This window comes from Sarcophilus harrisii, chromosome 2 (assembly GCF_902635505.1).
Source record: "Sarcophilus harrisii chromosome 2, mSarHar1.11, whole genome shotgun sequence".
In the NCBI taxonomy this organism is placed as follows: Eukaryota; Metazoa; Chordata; class Mammalia; order Dasyuromorphia; family Dasyuridae; genus Sarcophilus; species Sarcophilus harrisii.
This window is the reverse complement of record NC_045427.1, coordinates 32320722-32337363: the sequence shown is the minus strand read 5'-3', so window position 1 is coordinate 32337363 and position 16642 is coordinate 32320722. Positions and strand designations below refer to the sequence as shown.

The 16642-nt window shown below is 44.0% G+C and overlaps 1 protein-coding gene across 1 annotated transcript in view; it reads left to right on the top strand.

Moving 5' to 3' along the window:
• Nucleotides 1-4428: 4428 nt before the first annotated feature.
• Nucleotides 4429-16642, top strand: part of EIF2AK3 (eukaryotic translation initiation factor 2 alpha kinase 3) — a 96804-nt gene continuing 84590 nt past the window's right edge. Inside the window, exon 1 of the mRNA XM_031957118.1 lies at nucleotides 4429-4487. The gene's annotated coding sequence lies outside the window, so the exon portion shown is untranslated. The remainder of the gene's footprint in view (nucleotides 4488-16642) is intronic.

Here is a 16642-nt window from a genome sequence, read left to right as displayed (position 1 = left end):
CCCTTTCTCCTTTTTTTTCTTTTCTCTTTCCTTTCTTCCTCTCTCCTCCCTTTCTCCCTCTTTCCCTCCCTCCCTCCCTTTCTTTCTTTTTCTCTCTCTTTTTCCTTTCTTCCTTTCTCCCTTTCCCTCCCTTTTCTTTCCTTTCTTTCCCTTTCTCTTTCCTTTCTTCCTTTCTTTTCCTCCTTTCTCCTTCTTTTTCTTTCTCTCTCTTTTCCTTTCTTCCTCTCCTTTCCTCCTTTCTCCTTCTTTTCTTTCTCTTTCTCTCTCTCTTTCCTTTCTTCCTCTCTCCTTTCCTCCCTTTCTCCTTCTTTTCTCTTTCTCTCTCCTTTCTTCCTCTCTCCTTTCCTCCCTTTCTCCCTCTTTCCCTCCCTCCTTCCTTCCTTTCTCTCTCTCTCTCCTTTCTTCCTCTCCTTTCCTCCCTTTCTCCTTTTCTTTCTCTTTCTTTCTCTTTTCCTTTCTTCCTCTCTCCTTTCCTCCCTTTCTCCCTCTTTCCCCCCTCCCTCCCTTTCTCTTTTCTTCCCTTTTCTTCCCTCTCCTTCCTCCCTCCTTCTTTTCTTCTTTTCTTTTCCTCTCTTTCCTTTCTTCCTCTCTCCTTTTCCTCCCTTTCTCCTTCTTTTCTTTCTCTTTCTTTCTCTCTCTTTCCTTTCTTCCTCTCTCCTTTCCTCCCTTTCTCCCTCTTTCCCTCCCTCCCTCCCTTTCTTTCTTTTCTCTCTCTTTCCTTTCTTCCTCTCTCCTTCCCTCCCTTTCTCCTTTTTTCTTTCTCTTTCTTTCTCTCTCCTTTTCTCCCTCTTTCCCTCCCTCCCCTCCCTCTCTCTCTCTTCCTCTCTCCTTTCCCTTCTCCTTTTCCCTTTCTCCTTTTTTCTTTTTTTCTTTCTTTTCCTTTCTTCCTCTCTTTTCCTCCCTTTCTCCTTTTTCTTTCTCTCTCTTTTTTCTTCCTCTCTCCTTTTCCTCCCTTTCTCCTTCTTTTCTTTCTCTTTTTTTCTCTCTCTCTTTCCTTTCTTCCTCTCCTTTCCTCCCTTTCTCCTTCTTTTCTTTCTCTTTCTCTCTCTCTTTCCTTTCTTCCTCTCTCCTTTCCTCCCTTTCTCCTTCTTTTTTTCTTTCTTTCTCTCTCACTCTCCTTTCTTCCTCTCCTCCTTTCCTCCCTTTCCCCTCCCCTCCCTCCCCTTTTTCCTTTCTCTCTCTCTCCTTTCTTCCTCTCCCTCCCTTTCTCCTTTTCTTTTTCTTTCTCTTTCCTTTCTTCCTCTCTCCTCCCTTTCTCCCTCTTTCCCTCCCTCCCTCCCTTTCTTTCTCTTTCTCTCTCTTTTTCCTTTCTTCCTCTCCCCTTTCCTCCCTTTCTCCTTCTTTTCTTTTCTCTCTTTTCCTTCCTTCCTCTCTCCTCCCTTTCTCCCTCTTTCCCTCCCTCCCTCCCTTTCTTTCTCTTTCTCTCTCTCTTTCCTTTCTTCCTCTCCCCTCCTTTCTCCTTCTTTTTCTTTCTTTTCTTTCTCTTTTTTCCTTTCTTCCTCTCTTTTCCTCCCTTTCTTTTTTTTTTCTCTCTCTCTCCTTTCTTCCTCTCTCCTTCCCTCCCTTTCTCCTTCTTTTTTTCTCTTTTCCTCTCTTTTTCTTCCTCTCTCCTTTCCTCCCTTTCTCCTTCTTTTCTTTCTCTTTCTTTCTCTCTCTTTCCTTTCTTCCTCTCTCCTTTCCTCCCTTTCTCCTTCTTTTCTTTCTCTTTCTTTCTCTCTCTTTCCTTTCTTCCTCTCTCCTTTCCTCCCTTTCTCCTTCTTTTCTTTCTCTTTCTTTCTCTCTCTTTCCTTTCTTCCTCTCTCCTTTCCTCCCTTTCTCCTTCTTTTCTTTCTCTTTCTTTCTCTCTCTTTCCTTTCTTCCTCTCTCCTTTCCTCCCTTTCTCCTTCTTTTCTTTCTCTTTCTTTCTCTCTCTCTCCTTTCTTCCTCTCTCCTTTCCTCCCTTTCTCCTTCTTTTCTTTCTCTTTCTTTCTCTCTCTTTCCTTTCTTCCTCTCTCCTTTCCTCCCTTTCTCCTTCTTTTCTTTCTCTTTCTTTCTCTCTCTTTCCTTTCTTCCTCTCTCCTTTCCTCCCTTTCTCCTTCTTTTCTTTCTCTTTCTTTCTCTCTCTTTCCTTTCTTCCTCTCTCCTTTCCTCCCTTTCTCCTTTTCTTTCTCTTTCTTTCTCTCTCTTTCCTTTCTTCCTCTCTCCTTTCCTCCCTTTCTCCTTCTTTTCTTTCTCTTTCTTTCTCTCTCTTTCCTTTCTTCCTCTCTCCTTTCCTCCCTTTCTCCTTCTTTTCTTTCTCTTTCTTTCTCTCTCTTTCCTTTCTTCCTCTCTCCTTTCCTCCCTTTCTCCTTCTTTTCTTTCTCTTTCTTTCTCTCTCTTTCCTTTCTTCCTCTCTCCTTTCCTCCCTTTCTCCTTCTTTTCTTTCTCTTTCTTTCTCTCTCTCTCCTTTCTTCCTCTCTCCTTTCCTCCCTTTCTCCTTCTTTTCTTTCTCTTTCTTTCTCTCTCTTTCCTTTCTTCCTCTCTCCTTTCCTCCCTTTCTCCTTCTTTTCTTTCTCTTTCTTTCTCTCTCTTTCCTTTCTTCCTCTCTCCTTTCCTCCCTTTCTCCTTCTTTTCTTTCTCTTTCTTTCTCTCTCTTTCCTTTCTTCCTCTCTCCTTTCCTCCCTTTCTCCTTCTTTTCTTTCTCTTTCTTTCTCTCTCTTTCCTTTCTTCCTCTCTCCTTTCCTCCCTTTCTCCTTCTTTTCTTTCTCTTTCTTTCTCTCTCTTTCCTTTCTTCCTCTCTCCTTTCCTCCCTTTCTCCTTCTTTTCTTTCTCTTTCTTTCTCTCTCTTTCCTTTCTTCCTCTCTCCTTTCCTCCCTTTCTCCTTCTTTTCTTTCTCTTTCTTTCTCTCTCTTTCCTTTCTTCCTCTCTCCTTTCCTCCCTTTCTCCCTCTTTTCTTTCTCTTTCTTTCTCTCTCTTTCCTTTCTTCCTCTCTCCTTTCCTCCCTTTCTCCTTCTTTTCTTTCTCTTTCTTTCTCTCTCTTTCCTTTCTTCCTCTCTCCTTTCCTCCCTTTCTCCTTCTTTTCTTTCTCTTTCTTTCTCTCTCTCTCCTTTCTTCCTCTCTCCTTTCCTCCCTTTCTCCTTTTCTTTCTCTTTCTTTCTTCCTCTCTCCTTTCCTCCCTCTTTCCCTCCCTCCCTCCGTCCCTGCCGTTTTATTCTCAGTTCGGGGCCCTATTTTCTAAGATGGTAAGTTTCAGAGCGGAGGGGGAGCGGAAGTTTTCTCCAGGAAACAACTGAGTGACAGAAGCTGCCCTCTGTGCGCCCTCCCTCCTAGGAAGGGTTCAGTACGAGATCTTGCACGACGGAAGGAGGAGGCCGCCCTGAGGAGTTTCTCGCGAGAGGACTTAGCCAGGCTCCCCAGAGCCTTCCCCACGCACTATGCGGAGGGAGGGCGCTCCCCCCCTGCGGGCGCTGCGGCGCTGCGGCCACCAGGGGGCGCGCCACCCCCTCCCTTGGCCAGCCGGACCCCATCAGCGGAGACTGGTAATTGGCTATTTATAGGCTATGAAGTCTTCTTCCTGTTTAGCCCCCAAAGGGTTTCTCCCGCAGCCCGGGGTCACAAGGTTTCGGGGCGGGCTCGAGGCTGTTGAAGGCCATCCAATCATATTCCTCGCGTGTGACTTCACGGAGCCTCAGGTTGGCTTTGCGGTTTTGACCCTGTTTCTGGGGGCCGCACGGCGCCTTCCTCACCCGGGCGGCCCTGAGGGAAACGGGGGAAGAAGTTTTTTTCTCTTCCTTCTGAAGCGGAGCCCTGTGACCGGGGGTGGGCGCTGGGGGAGCGCGGCCCGCAGCACAATTCACTTCCCGGAGGTGGGGGCCGGAGTCGGCTGCTGCGCGCCCCTCCACCCCCCCCCCCCCCCCCCCCCCCCCCCCGGCGCCCGCGCCCCCCCCCCCCCCCCCCCCCCCCCCCCCCCCCCCCCCCCCCGCCGGGGCCCGGGCCCCCGCGCTCCGGATCCCGCATCCTCCCCGCTAGGCCGGGGCGGACTCGCGGCGAACGCTCTCCAGGGTGCTGAGAGAGTCGGCGGGCGGGGCGGGACGCGCGCGAAGGCCGCGAGCGCGCAGCCCGTGTCGGGCAGTGAGGTTACAGACACAGGGGAAGCTCCCGGGGGCATCAGGGAACGGAGGGAGGCCTTCCAGGCCGGGGGAGGGAGAAGGCACCCACGGGCAGGGGAAGGGGCGGAGCCACGTTCTCGTGGGCTGCCAGAGGGGGAGGGGGGCCGCTGGGAGGCGGGTGGCTGCCCGGAGCGGGCTCGCCCACCCCGAGGACTGCGCCCGCTGAGACACGCGAGCGGCCCAAGAGAAAAGCGGGCCGTGATTCCCGGCTAGGGGCAGCCTGGGGTGGCGCGGGGAGCGAGGGGTGGGGGACGCCTCCGCTAATCCGGGCCCTTCGCCCCTCCGAGCCTCAGGCGTCTGCCGAGCGGGGCTGGCCGGGAGACCGCCGGCCTCGTGCGGGTCGTGGCAAGGCCGGGTCAGGTACGTTCCCTCGCGGCTGTGCACACTAAAGCGCCCTGTGAACCTCCTGCTGTGATTCCGTCATCAGGGAGTGCCCCCATTTGTCCGCGAGTCACAGCCTTCAGGTTCCCCCTGCCTTCCACAGCGTTGGCCCCGTCCCCAATTCAGCCCGATTCCTCTCTGAACGTCCCGCTTCCTGTCAGAGTGCCCTGCCGGCCGTTCCAACAAAATGTTTCAGCGCACACTGAGAGATCCGAAAGAGCGAGAGCGACCGAGCGCGTTAGTAACCTTGGGGAAAGCCGTGTCAGGGGAATGAAGGCGTGGAATGAGGGAGAGTGGGGGCGCCGAGGGTGATCCAGGAAAGTAGAGCAGGCAGGAGAAACAGACTAGGGATGACGTTAGGAAAGGGCTTTCTAAAACTTGTTGTTGCTGACAGGAAAAGATAATGATAGATGTTTGAGGAAATGTGGGACACCGATGCATTATTGACGGAGGCGTGAAGCGATCCAACCTTTCTGCAGAGCAGTTTGGAACTCTGCCCAAAGGGCCACCAAACAAACTCTGCCCACCCTTTGACCCAGCGGTGTCTGCTGGGGCTGTATCCCAGGGAAATCACAAAGGAGGGGAAAGGACCCACACGTGCGCAGATGCTTGTAGCGGCTCTTTTTGTGGTAGCAAAGAAGTGGAAAATGTCTGGGGAATGGCTGAATAAGTTGTGGCGTGTGAAGGTAATGGAATATTACTGTTCTATAAAAATAGTGAACAAGCTGATTTTAGACAGACCTGGAAAGGTTCGCATGGACTGATGCTGAGCCACACAAGCAGAACCAGGAATACATTGTACACAGTAACAGCAAGAATTTGCTGTGATCAGCTGTGAAAGACCTGGTTTTCCTCAGTGACTCAGAGATCCAAAGCAGTCCCAATAAACTTTGGATAGAAGACGCCATCTGCATCCAGAAAAAGAACTGTGGAGACTGAATGTAAACCAATGCATATTATGTTCACTTCTTCTTTATGGCTTTTTTCTCCCCTGTGGCTTTTCTCTTTTATTTTGATTTTTCTCTCCCAACACGATTCATAAAGCAATGTGTATTAAAAATAAACACACCAAAAATGAAATGAAAATAAATCATTACTGCCTATGAATCCAGCAAATGGATCATATGAACCCTGGAAGATCCAGGTTCACATTTTGACTCTGATAATTAATGGTTATGAATCCTGGGAAATTCACTTATATCATTACTCCAGGCATTTCTCTAAGATATTGCAGAGAAGGTTCCAACCTGTATTGGTAAAAGGAATTTCTTTACTTGCAAGTTCAATATATCAATTAAAGCTTAAGTTTGGAGCCTGTCCCTGTTCTTGCCTCTATTCCCTTCAGTATTGAATTGTTTGTTCTTATTCTCCAAGGCGACTGGGGTTAATTACCCAAGGTCACATGGCTAGAAAATATCTGAGTCTGGTTTTGAACTCAGGGCCTCCTGACTCCAAAGTGAGTGTTCTATCCACTGTGCCATCTAGCTGCCCCTTGAAGTAAGTAAGGCAAGTGACCTTGCCCAGCCTCCTTCATGTAAATTCAATTCACTTGCATATCATGGCATCACCTCCCTGATGTCAGGGTCCTCTTCAAGAAGGAAGGACAAACATCATCCCTCCCTCCATCAAATACTTTTATTTATGTCCACAAGTGTGAAGGTGAAGATACACTTAGTGACCATTGTAAGCTCCTTAGGCTCCTTGGAAAGTAAGGAAACTCAAAGGTTTTCTAGGTTAGTTCTAGCCCCCCCAGAAAGACCATTTAAATTGTGTAAGACAAAGTACTACACCTTGGAGCATTTTCAAAACTAATTTGTCAACACCTTTAGACTTGGAATATATAACATGGGATCTGTGTGGTTAGGACTAGATCTGGTATTCATATCAAGGTCAGCCAATCAATAAACATTTGTTAAATTATTCCAAACTCTGAGGATATGAAAAAAGGCAAAAGATAGACCCTGCCCTTGAAGAGGGGGATCTAATAGGGGATAGGCAATATGCAAACGAGTAGGTACAAAAAGCATAATAAACAGGATAAATGGAAAATAATCAACAGAGGGAAGATACTAGAATGTGGGAATGGGAAAAGTTTCTGAAGAAGAGTAGGACTTGAAGGAAGTCAGGGAAGCAGAGAGGGGTAAGTGAGGAAAGAGAACATTCCACACATGGGGATAGCATGACTCCATGCCTATCCCCAAGCTACCTTCAACTGTGTTTGCATATTCACCACTCTGAATATATCTAAAAGTTCAAATTATCTCCTTTTTTCTTCCACATTTTATAGTTTATCATCACCGCACGACAGCTAGACGGTACAGAAGATAGAAGTTCCAGGCCTGAAGTTAGGAAGACCTGAATTCAAATCTAGCTTCAACACTTATTAAGTGTGTGACCCTAGGCAAGTCATTTATCCTTGTTTGCCTCAGTTTCCTAATCTTTAAAATGAGTTGGAGAAGGAAATGGCCAATTCCATTATCTGTCAAGAAAACCCCAAATCGGATCATGAAGAGTCAGACATGACCAAAATGATTGAACCATAACATCAATGTGAATCCACCAATATTGCTCACAATCTCCAATTTGGGCTGAGATTCACTCTTACTTCAAGGTACTTGATCATAAAAAATGCATTGTTTTGTTCCCTAGAATCTGCCCCTAATTAATACCAACCTACCTTCAGGTGGTCTCTTTGATACTTCAAGCAGTATAAAAAAAGCTAAATTGATCTTAGCTTTAGTTGAGAGTCAACTTAATTCAACTGTCATTTATTAAATGCGTACTGTATACCATCAGCTGGATCAGGAGGCAAAAATGAAAATCTCTTAAGGAGTTTGCATTCTACAAGTAAAAAATGACAAGGACAAAAATATGGGTAGGACACACCTTTAAATTTAATCTGCATCATTTTCTCATCATTTCTTAGGTCTGGACAATCAACAGAACAATAAATTAATCCCTGAGTTGTTTGTAGCATTTGCCAACTTCTAAGGTAAAAATGCTCACAATAATATTTAACAATTGGCTCTAGTAAAAGAGAATTCCAACCCACCTCTTAGATATAAACAAGAGAACACAAAATATGAACAATATAAATACAAAATAATTAAAAGGATAAAAGAATGGAAATCACAGATAACTGAGAAAAGCATAATGTTTTAAATAAGGGAAATGAGAGTCCAGTTGGAGTCTACCCTAGTCAGGCACATTTACCCTAGTCAGGCAACATCCAAGATATTGTATTCATATGTAGGTACTGCATTTTAGGGAGAACGGATAAAAGCGGAGAGCATCTAGGGGAGACTAACTCAGGTGGTCAGAGAGCATGCCATATGAGGATCAGCTGAAGTGGTTGGTTACATTTAATGAAAAGGAGGAGGAGGAGGAAGAAGAAAAGAAAGAAAAGGAGGAGGAAGAGGAGAAGGAGAAAAAGAAGCAGGGGCAGTTTCCTCCCCAGCAAATGGAGTACTTATAGCACTTACTTTACATAACTGTTTTGAGGGAGGGGGGGAATGAGATTACTAATATTTAAAGTGCTTTGCAAACTATAAAGCTATAAAATATTAGTTGCTGTTGTTATTTCACTGATCCTCAAGCAAAAGCCAGCTTGGCCACCTGTTGGGGGTGATATAGGAAGGATTCTTGGTCAGGTACTGGATGGTACCGGATGACCTCGGAATTCCTGCAGCTGCTGGCTAGAACAGTGAACCTGGAGTCAGGAAGATTATCTTCCAATTCAGAATCTAATAGTTACTAGGTATGAGACCCTGGACAAAATCTCAGTTTCTCCATCCATAAAATGGAGATAATATCGGCATCTATGTCCTGGGATTGTAGAGGATGAAATCACAGTTGTTGGCGGTGTTTTAAAAAGGATTTACTTTTTAAAATAAGGAGCTGGGGGTACCAAAACAAAAATTCATGAGGAGCAAATGGGATAACATGTATAGTGAGTTGTAAGATTGTAGGCACTATATAAATATAAGCTATAACTATAAATTCCTAGACTAGAATTTAGACTATGCTGAATGTATCCTAAAACTCTGAGTTTGCTCTATTCTAGGTTCTGGTCTAGGACTTGGGACAGAGCAAACTCTGGGTCTGGACAGAAATATACAAGCTTGAGGAAAAATGCTATTGCATGCACAGTATTCTCCTGGTCTGCACTGCTGAAAATCGCCACCATCATCTCCCATAAGTCATTTGTTCCTGAAACTTTTTTTAATGTTTTTTTCCTTCCCACCTCATTCTTGCCTCCTGCTCTTTTCTTTATGTACCTTACACCCCACAGATAACTTTGTTCAGCCTTGACTTTCTTCTCACTGTTTACTTAAGCCAGCCAAAATAAACAGGCAGACTTTTCTCCTTTTTCCATTTCCATATTTAAACACAAAGAACTTTCTATCTTATCTACAAAGAGTTTGGTAAACATATGAATCAGGAGATTTTTCATCACTTGATCTTCTTGAGAAGGAGGATAGAATGTTCTAGAATTTAGAGTAGGAGACCTCAGGAGTCTCAGAATATATAAGGCTTTACTTTTCCTAATCTTTATCTTTTTTTTACTTTATCCTTTTTTTCTGGTTATACATGTATATTAATTTTTAAAATACACATTTCTGTATGAGTCATGTTGGCAGAGAAAAGAACAAAAGGGAAAACTAAGAGGAAAAAAATAGGAAAAAAAGAAAAATGATATATTAGTGATAACAATAGCTACGTTTTTAGAGTGTATCACAATTTATAATCTTAGATGAGTAGGGCCCTGAAGTTAAATTCTTTACACCAGGAGTAGCTAGGTAGCTCAGGGTTTGGAGTCATACAAAGACTTGAGTTCAGATCCATATCCTAAACTCTGACACTAAACCCTTTGTGTCATCCTGGGCAGGTCACTTAACCTCTAGTTTTCCCCAGAAAAATAAATCATATACACAGAATGTACGTATAGAGCTGGGCTTCTTAAATTTTTTCCATTTGTGATCCCTTTTTCACCTGAGAAATTTTTACATGATCCTAGGTGTATGGATATACTGATAATAAATCATAATTTGTGATCCTCATATTCAGTTATGAGACTCCATATGGGGCCAAGAACCACAGTTTTAAAAACTGAGCTGTAAAGGAGAGCTGGTCTCAAAGCCAGGAAAACCGATTTCAAGATCTCCTTCTGACATACTGACATGGCCCTGGTCAACACACATGCTCTGGGCAACCTTCTAAGTAAAGATGGAGAGAGTTACCCTACCTGTGAGTTCTCTAAGCCAGAGAAATCACAGATCTACACACTATCCTTTGAGGTATAGAAAACAATCAAATGCTTTATTGCATTTGATCCTTAACAGCAAACTTGTAAGGTAGGTTCCACAGGTATTACTAACAATTCCTGTTTAACAAATTTGGAAACTGAGGCTCACACTGATTCCCTGTTTTGATGGATAGACAAATCTTGTGCTTGGTCTGTAAGTGCCTTACTTGCTCATTGTTTAATATTCCCTTTAAGTCATTACAACAACCTGGTGATAGTGCTTAAAGGGCCAGACTTTGGAGTCAGGAAACTCTGAGCTTCAATTCTGCCTGAGATTCTGGACATTAAAAACAAAACAACAACAAAAAAAACCCCATAATTCTTCTAGTATGGGGAGATTTTTATCACTTGATCTTTTTGAGAAGTGGGATAGATGTTCTATAATCTAGAGTAGGGGAATTTAGGCGTTTAAATAGAATATTATAAGGCTGAGGAAAAATCTGGTTATACATGGACATTAATCTTTTTAATACACATTTCTTTATGGTCATGTTCGGAGAGAAAATCAGAACAAAAGGGGAAAACGTGCCCAACGTATCTCTAAGAGTAGATGTTACAGACCAGTTGTTGATTTGAACCAGTGGCTGGGTGCACCAATGTAGTGAAATGGATTTTTGTTACTATCAACAAGAACTGAAGTATTTGTTTAATAAGTGCTTACTGTGTTCTGGACACTGAACTAAGTGCTTTACAAATATTATCTCATTTGATCCTTAAGACAACTCTGAGAAGCAAGTGCTATTATGCTTTGTAGTTGAGGTAACTGAGATAGCCAGAGATTTATCCAGATTATACAACTACTAAGAGTTCAAATTCAAATTTGAACTTGGATATTCCTGATTCCATGACTAGTGCTCCATCCACTGGGCCACCTGGGACAGCTAGGTGTTGAGTGGATAAAGCAGGACGTGGAGGCGGGAAAATCTGAGTTAGAATCTGGTCTTAGACATTTACCAGCTGTGGTTGGGTGACAGTCACGTAACCTCAAGTCCCATAGATAGATAGATACATAGATAGATAGATACATAGATACATAGATACATAGATACATAGATAGATAAAGGTTGCTAGGACTTTCTGATCAAGACTTTCATATTGGGGAAGGATTGACGTGGTCGATGCAGTCTGTTCCATTACTGAAAAAGGATACCCTCCAAGACATAGGTGGCCATCTCACCTTTGCCTGGAGACCGCCTCTGAGAGGAGCCCCCCTCCTTCCAAAGGCAGCACCTTCCACTTTTGACATAGTAATTGGGGGACACAGGGAGGAGTATTTGGAGGCTGCAGCCCTGAGTCTGACTGCGAAACTAAAGTCAAAGAACAGTGTTAACCACAGAACCAGCAGCTGTTATGCAGCGACAAGCACACAGGATGTTGGGCAGATGTCACAACAAGATGGGGGAGGAGAGTTAGATAGCATTTCCTTTGGAGAAAAACATCTGGAGGTTGTGGTGGATGGCAAGTTCAATATGAGTCAACACAATGACATCACAAGAAAAATAAAAGCTAAAGCCATCTGAGGTTTCAAGGAATTAGGAGGTTGTGGTCCTGTTGAATTCAGCCCTTTTCAGACCACATCTGAAGTCCTGCTTTATTTCTGGTATTGCAGGCAAAGTCTAAGAGTAGGAAGGGACCTCACGTTCATATCGTGAAGCTTGCTTGAAGGACCCGGGGTGTGATGTGTGATGTGGAGAATGCTGGGATCTGGAGGAGAAGCGGCTGTTTTTAAGTGTTTCAAGGCTGCCATTTGGAAGAGGAACTGCCCCAAAAGGGCAGAACTGGGAGCCTTGTGTCATAAGGAACCAAATTGAGGCTTGATATCAGGAAAAGCTTCCTAAGAATTGGAAATGCCCATGCCTGGGCTGTCTTGAAAGGGGGAGGGGAATTGGACTGGAATGCCTCCATGCAAAGGCTGAATGACCACTTGTCATTCAGGTCACAGGGAGAATTCTATTCCACTAATTAATGAACATTTATTAAGAGTCTGGCAAGGGCTAAATGCCAGGGATATAAAGAAAGGGGAATATTGTCCCTGTCCTGAAGGAGCTCACAATCTAATGGGAGTAGACAGCATTCAAGAGGCAGTGAATGGATAGAGAGCTGGACTTGGAATCAGGAAAGCTCATCTTTCTGAGTTCCTACTCACTTAGTAACTGTGTAACTGTGGGCAAGGCACTTAATCCTGTTTGCCTCTGTTTCCTTATGTATAAAATGAGTTGGAGAAGGACCACTCCATTATCTTTGCCAAGAAAATCCCAAATAGGGTCACAAAGAGTTGAATGCACCTGAAATGGCTGAATAATAACAACAAAGACAGCCTCCAAACCACTTGTTTTAATAAACTATATATAGGATAAATTAATAGGATTCTATAAGAATAGGATTTATTATTTTTTTTTAAATTAAAAATCGGATAAATTGTAGATATCAGAGAAAAAGCACTAACGTTAAGGAGGATCAGGAAAGACTTCTTGCAGAAGGTTAGACTTCAGTTGAGATTTGACGGAAGTCAGAGAAATAAGAAGGTGGAGATGAAGAAATTGCAAGTTCTAGAAATGGGATTTGCCATTCAAAGCCATTGGCAAGATGGAGCATCATGGTAGAAGGCTGGAATCTCTGAATCAAAGAATACATGGAAGGGGTGGAAGGTAGGAAGGTAGGAAGGGTAGGTTACCTCCTTTAGTGAAGCTTTCTCTAGCCTTCTAGTTGAGAAGGTTCCGCTACTTGACATTTTCTTAGAGTACTCTATCTCAATCTTTCCTGTGCTGCCATCATACTCACCATGTATTAACTCATGTCCCAATACTTTTCAGAACAAAGTTCATTGTCTTACTTCTCAAGCCCTTCTTCCTTTGAACTCCTACTTCACAACAGTTGCTTGATCTTTGTTCTTGGGAAGGTGATACCATGACATGCAAGTGAATTGGATTGAAGTCAGGGAGGTCCCCTGCCTCAGTTTCCCCTCCAGAACATCTGAGTCCAGGGGCCACATAGAGATCAGGATGACCGGAGATGGCCCTGGATGCAAGCTCAGGTCTTCAACAGGTCTCAGTTTTGACTGAATCTGCAGCCATTCAGTGATTGAGACTAGGTAGCAATTGAGGCAAAAGATCTCTTTCACCTAGTTTAAAAAAAAAAAAATCTAAATAAATAAATAAATTTAGGAGGGGAAAACCCTCCGGGTTTCTGGCCAAAGCAGGAAGTATTGCTGTGGTGCTTAATAAATGCTTGTTGAGTTGACTGGACTTCTGTTTAACCAATTAACACCAATTAACTTTTACTTTGAAGACATAGCAAGGACAGAAGTACAGATATTTTCTTTCAATGTTTAGGGACACAGTCTCCCCTATAGCATCTCCATCTCTGGGGTGAGTAAGATCAGTCCTAATGCCCTTATCTGTAGCTTTGGTCCCACCAAGTTCACATCCAAATGAAGCAAAATTAATGGCTGAAATACAAAATCCTCAATTAGGCTTTAAGAGTCTTTCACAAATTGTCCCTTTTCTATCTTTCTACTCTTCTGATACATTGCTCCCCTCTAGGTGCTCTGCGATGCTGGCCAGCCCCTTGCTGTTCTGACTTCTCCCACCCCATCTCCCAATTCCAAGCATTTTCACTGATTGTCTCCCGTGCCTGAAATTCTCTTCTTCCTCATCCTTGCCTCCTGGCTTCCCTGGCTTCCTTCAGAACTCAGCTAAAATCCCACCTTCTTCTGAAAGAAGGCTTTTCTAGCCCTGCTTAATCTTAGAGCCTTCCCTCTGAGATTACTCCCAATTTATTCTTTCTCTATCTTATTTATACAAAGCTATTTGCAGATTATCTCTCCCATGCTCCCTGAGAGCAGGAACTGTCTTGGACCTTTCTTTGTATCCCTAGCGATTAGCACAGTGCCTGGAACATTGTAGTTAATCTATACTAGTTGTCTGCCTGGATGAATGCATCTCAACTCTATCTGGGCTGGATTCCAAAAGTTATCCCTCAGGACCTTGATGCTAGACTCAGTGGCCCTAAAATTGATTGTGAATTATCTGTCAGAACCCTGAGATGTGAGAGGGTAGTTCACAGCAGAGAACGTCTCCATCTCCTCGCTTTTTTAAGTTCACAAGACTAGAGATATCTCCAACCTCCCTTTACCTAAAAGTGGAGAGAGACATGAGCAGGTGCAAGAGCAGGGCTGTGCCTGTGTGGGCTACGTCACAGAGGCACGTGTGACAAGACTAAAGCTGGAGGTTCACCACCGATGGCTTAGACCTTGTCTCTTTTACTGGAATATCCCAGAGAGGAAAAGCCAAACCAGGGAGCAGACCAGGGCCTGATGGATATTCCTCAGACTTCCTGGTAGAGACAACCAAAGAACATCTTCAAGTGGTTAATGGACCAGAACCAGTTCCAGAATGTCAGGGCACTCTCCAAAGTCCATGAAGGGATTGCATCATCCAAGCCCATTGCACTTATCTAAGTAACATGATTGTATGTGTGGTGAGAGCTGGTCTCCACATACATGGGGGTGTCATTGTGTGGTTCAGTAGGAAGCGAAGCAGAAAATTGTATCTTCTTCCCTGGCCCTTTCCAAAGGGACTTTAATTCCTGCCACGTGAGGAAGCAGAGGTCAGGGCCAGACAAGGCAACTCTTCTCTCCTCATAAAAGGGAGACTAGACTGGAATTGGATCTGTCTTCTCCCTTAAATATTATTAGCCTAGAGAAAATAATTTTCAGGTTTAAGCTAACTTCTGGTTTGTGTTTCATTATTAGGAGAAGCAGCATCCTAAGCTTTATATCCAAGGTTTGACCCCTTTTCTACTAAACACTAACTCCACAATGAACCCACATAGTGAATATCAAAAAAACCCGTTTATCCAAATCAGTAGCAAAAATAAATTGGAGGAGGTGTACATAGAATAGACTGGGCAATAAAGGGGGAAGTACTTCTCCAAATGGGAGCAAGATAACTCAGAGAGAGAAAGAGACACACAGACAGAGAGGGAGAGAGAAAGAGACAGACACACACACACATATACACATGAAGAGTTAGGAGAGATAGACAGACAGCTAAACAAAGACACACATATACACAGACATAGACTTAAGAGAGATAGAAACAGAGACTCATAGAGAGACACACATATACACCGACATAGAGACTTAAGAGAGATAGGAACAGACAGAGATACACACAGAGACAGACACACATATACACATATATACATACATACTTAGGAGAAATAGGAACAGACAGACAGGAACAGAGATACACACAGAGACAGACACACATACACACATATATACATACATACTTAGGAGAGATAGAAACAGACAGACAGAGAAAGACAGACAGACACACATAGACATAAACATAGAGACTTAAGAGAGATAGAAACAAAGGTAGAGACTCACACAGACAGACACACATATACACAGACATAGAGACTTAAGAGAGATAGGAATAGACAGATACACAGAGATAGACAAACATACACACATATACAAACATAAAGAGTTAGGAGACAGAGACAGACAGACAGACAAAGAGACACAGACACATATACATATACATAGAGAGTTGAGAGAGAGAAACAGACACACAGGGACAAACAGACATACATACAGAGAGAGTTAAAATAGAAACAGACAGAGACAGAGACAGACACATACACATGTACACATACATAGAAAGTTAAGAGAGAAATAGAGAGATGCATACACACAGAGACAGACAGGCACAGACATAGAGTTAAGATAGAGACTGAGACATAGAGAGAGAGTTGAGAGATAAGACAGAAACAAGCAGAGACAGAGATAGGCAGACAGACAGACACACATGCACACAAAGACAGAGAGACATTAAGAAGAATAGACAAGCACAGACACACAGAGGGACAAAGACAGAGATAGACACATACACTGAGATAGACAAACACAGAGACAGACACACATACATAGAGTTGAGAGACAGTCACAGAAACAGAGAGAGAAAGAAAAAGAGACAGAGACAGACAAACAGACATGGAAAATGACAGAGACACAGAGATAGGCAGAAAGACAGGCAGAGGCATAAACACACATACATAAAGTTAAGAGCTAGTCAGACAGAAACTGAGGCAGAGACACACAAGAGAGAGACAGGCAGACAGACACAGAGAGAGACAGAGACGGAGACAGACAGGCAGACTGACACACAGATAAGAGAGCCAGAAACAGAGATGCAGAGATAGACTCAGAAACAGAGACACAGAAAAACAGAGAGAATCCTAGGTTTCACCTAAGGAAAAGTTCTCCGAAGTAACAGGACCTGATGGAAACTGTTAGTTCCCCTCATATCTGAATCTCTGTCTGTCTCTGTCTGTCTTTCTCCCTCTCTCCTTCTCTCCCTTTCTCTTTCTCTCTCTTCCTGTCTCTCTCTTCCTCCCTCTTTCCTTCCCTCTCTCCCCCCTCTCTCCATTCACTCCCACCTCTCTGACCATTCCTTCTCTGTCTCCTTTGCTGCATCCTCCTCCAAATCATCCCCTGTAACCACAGATTCCCTCAGGGTTTTCTTGTAGGACACCATGCCCTTACCTAGGAGTTCATGCTGCCCCCATAGCCTTTCAGGCTTACAACCTAGGGGTCATTCTGCATTCCTCCCTGGATTCTCTCACCCCTCATATTCAAGTTGTTGCCAAGCCCTGTTGGTTCCATCTTCTCATTAAATCTCGATATGTCCCTTTCCCCCTTCTGAGGCAGCCAACTCCTGGCCCTGGCCCTTGTCTGCTCACACCTGGACATTTGAAATAGCTGTTGCTGGCTCTGCTGGCCTCAAGTCACCCCTTGCTCCGATCTGCCCTGCATTTG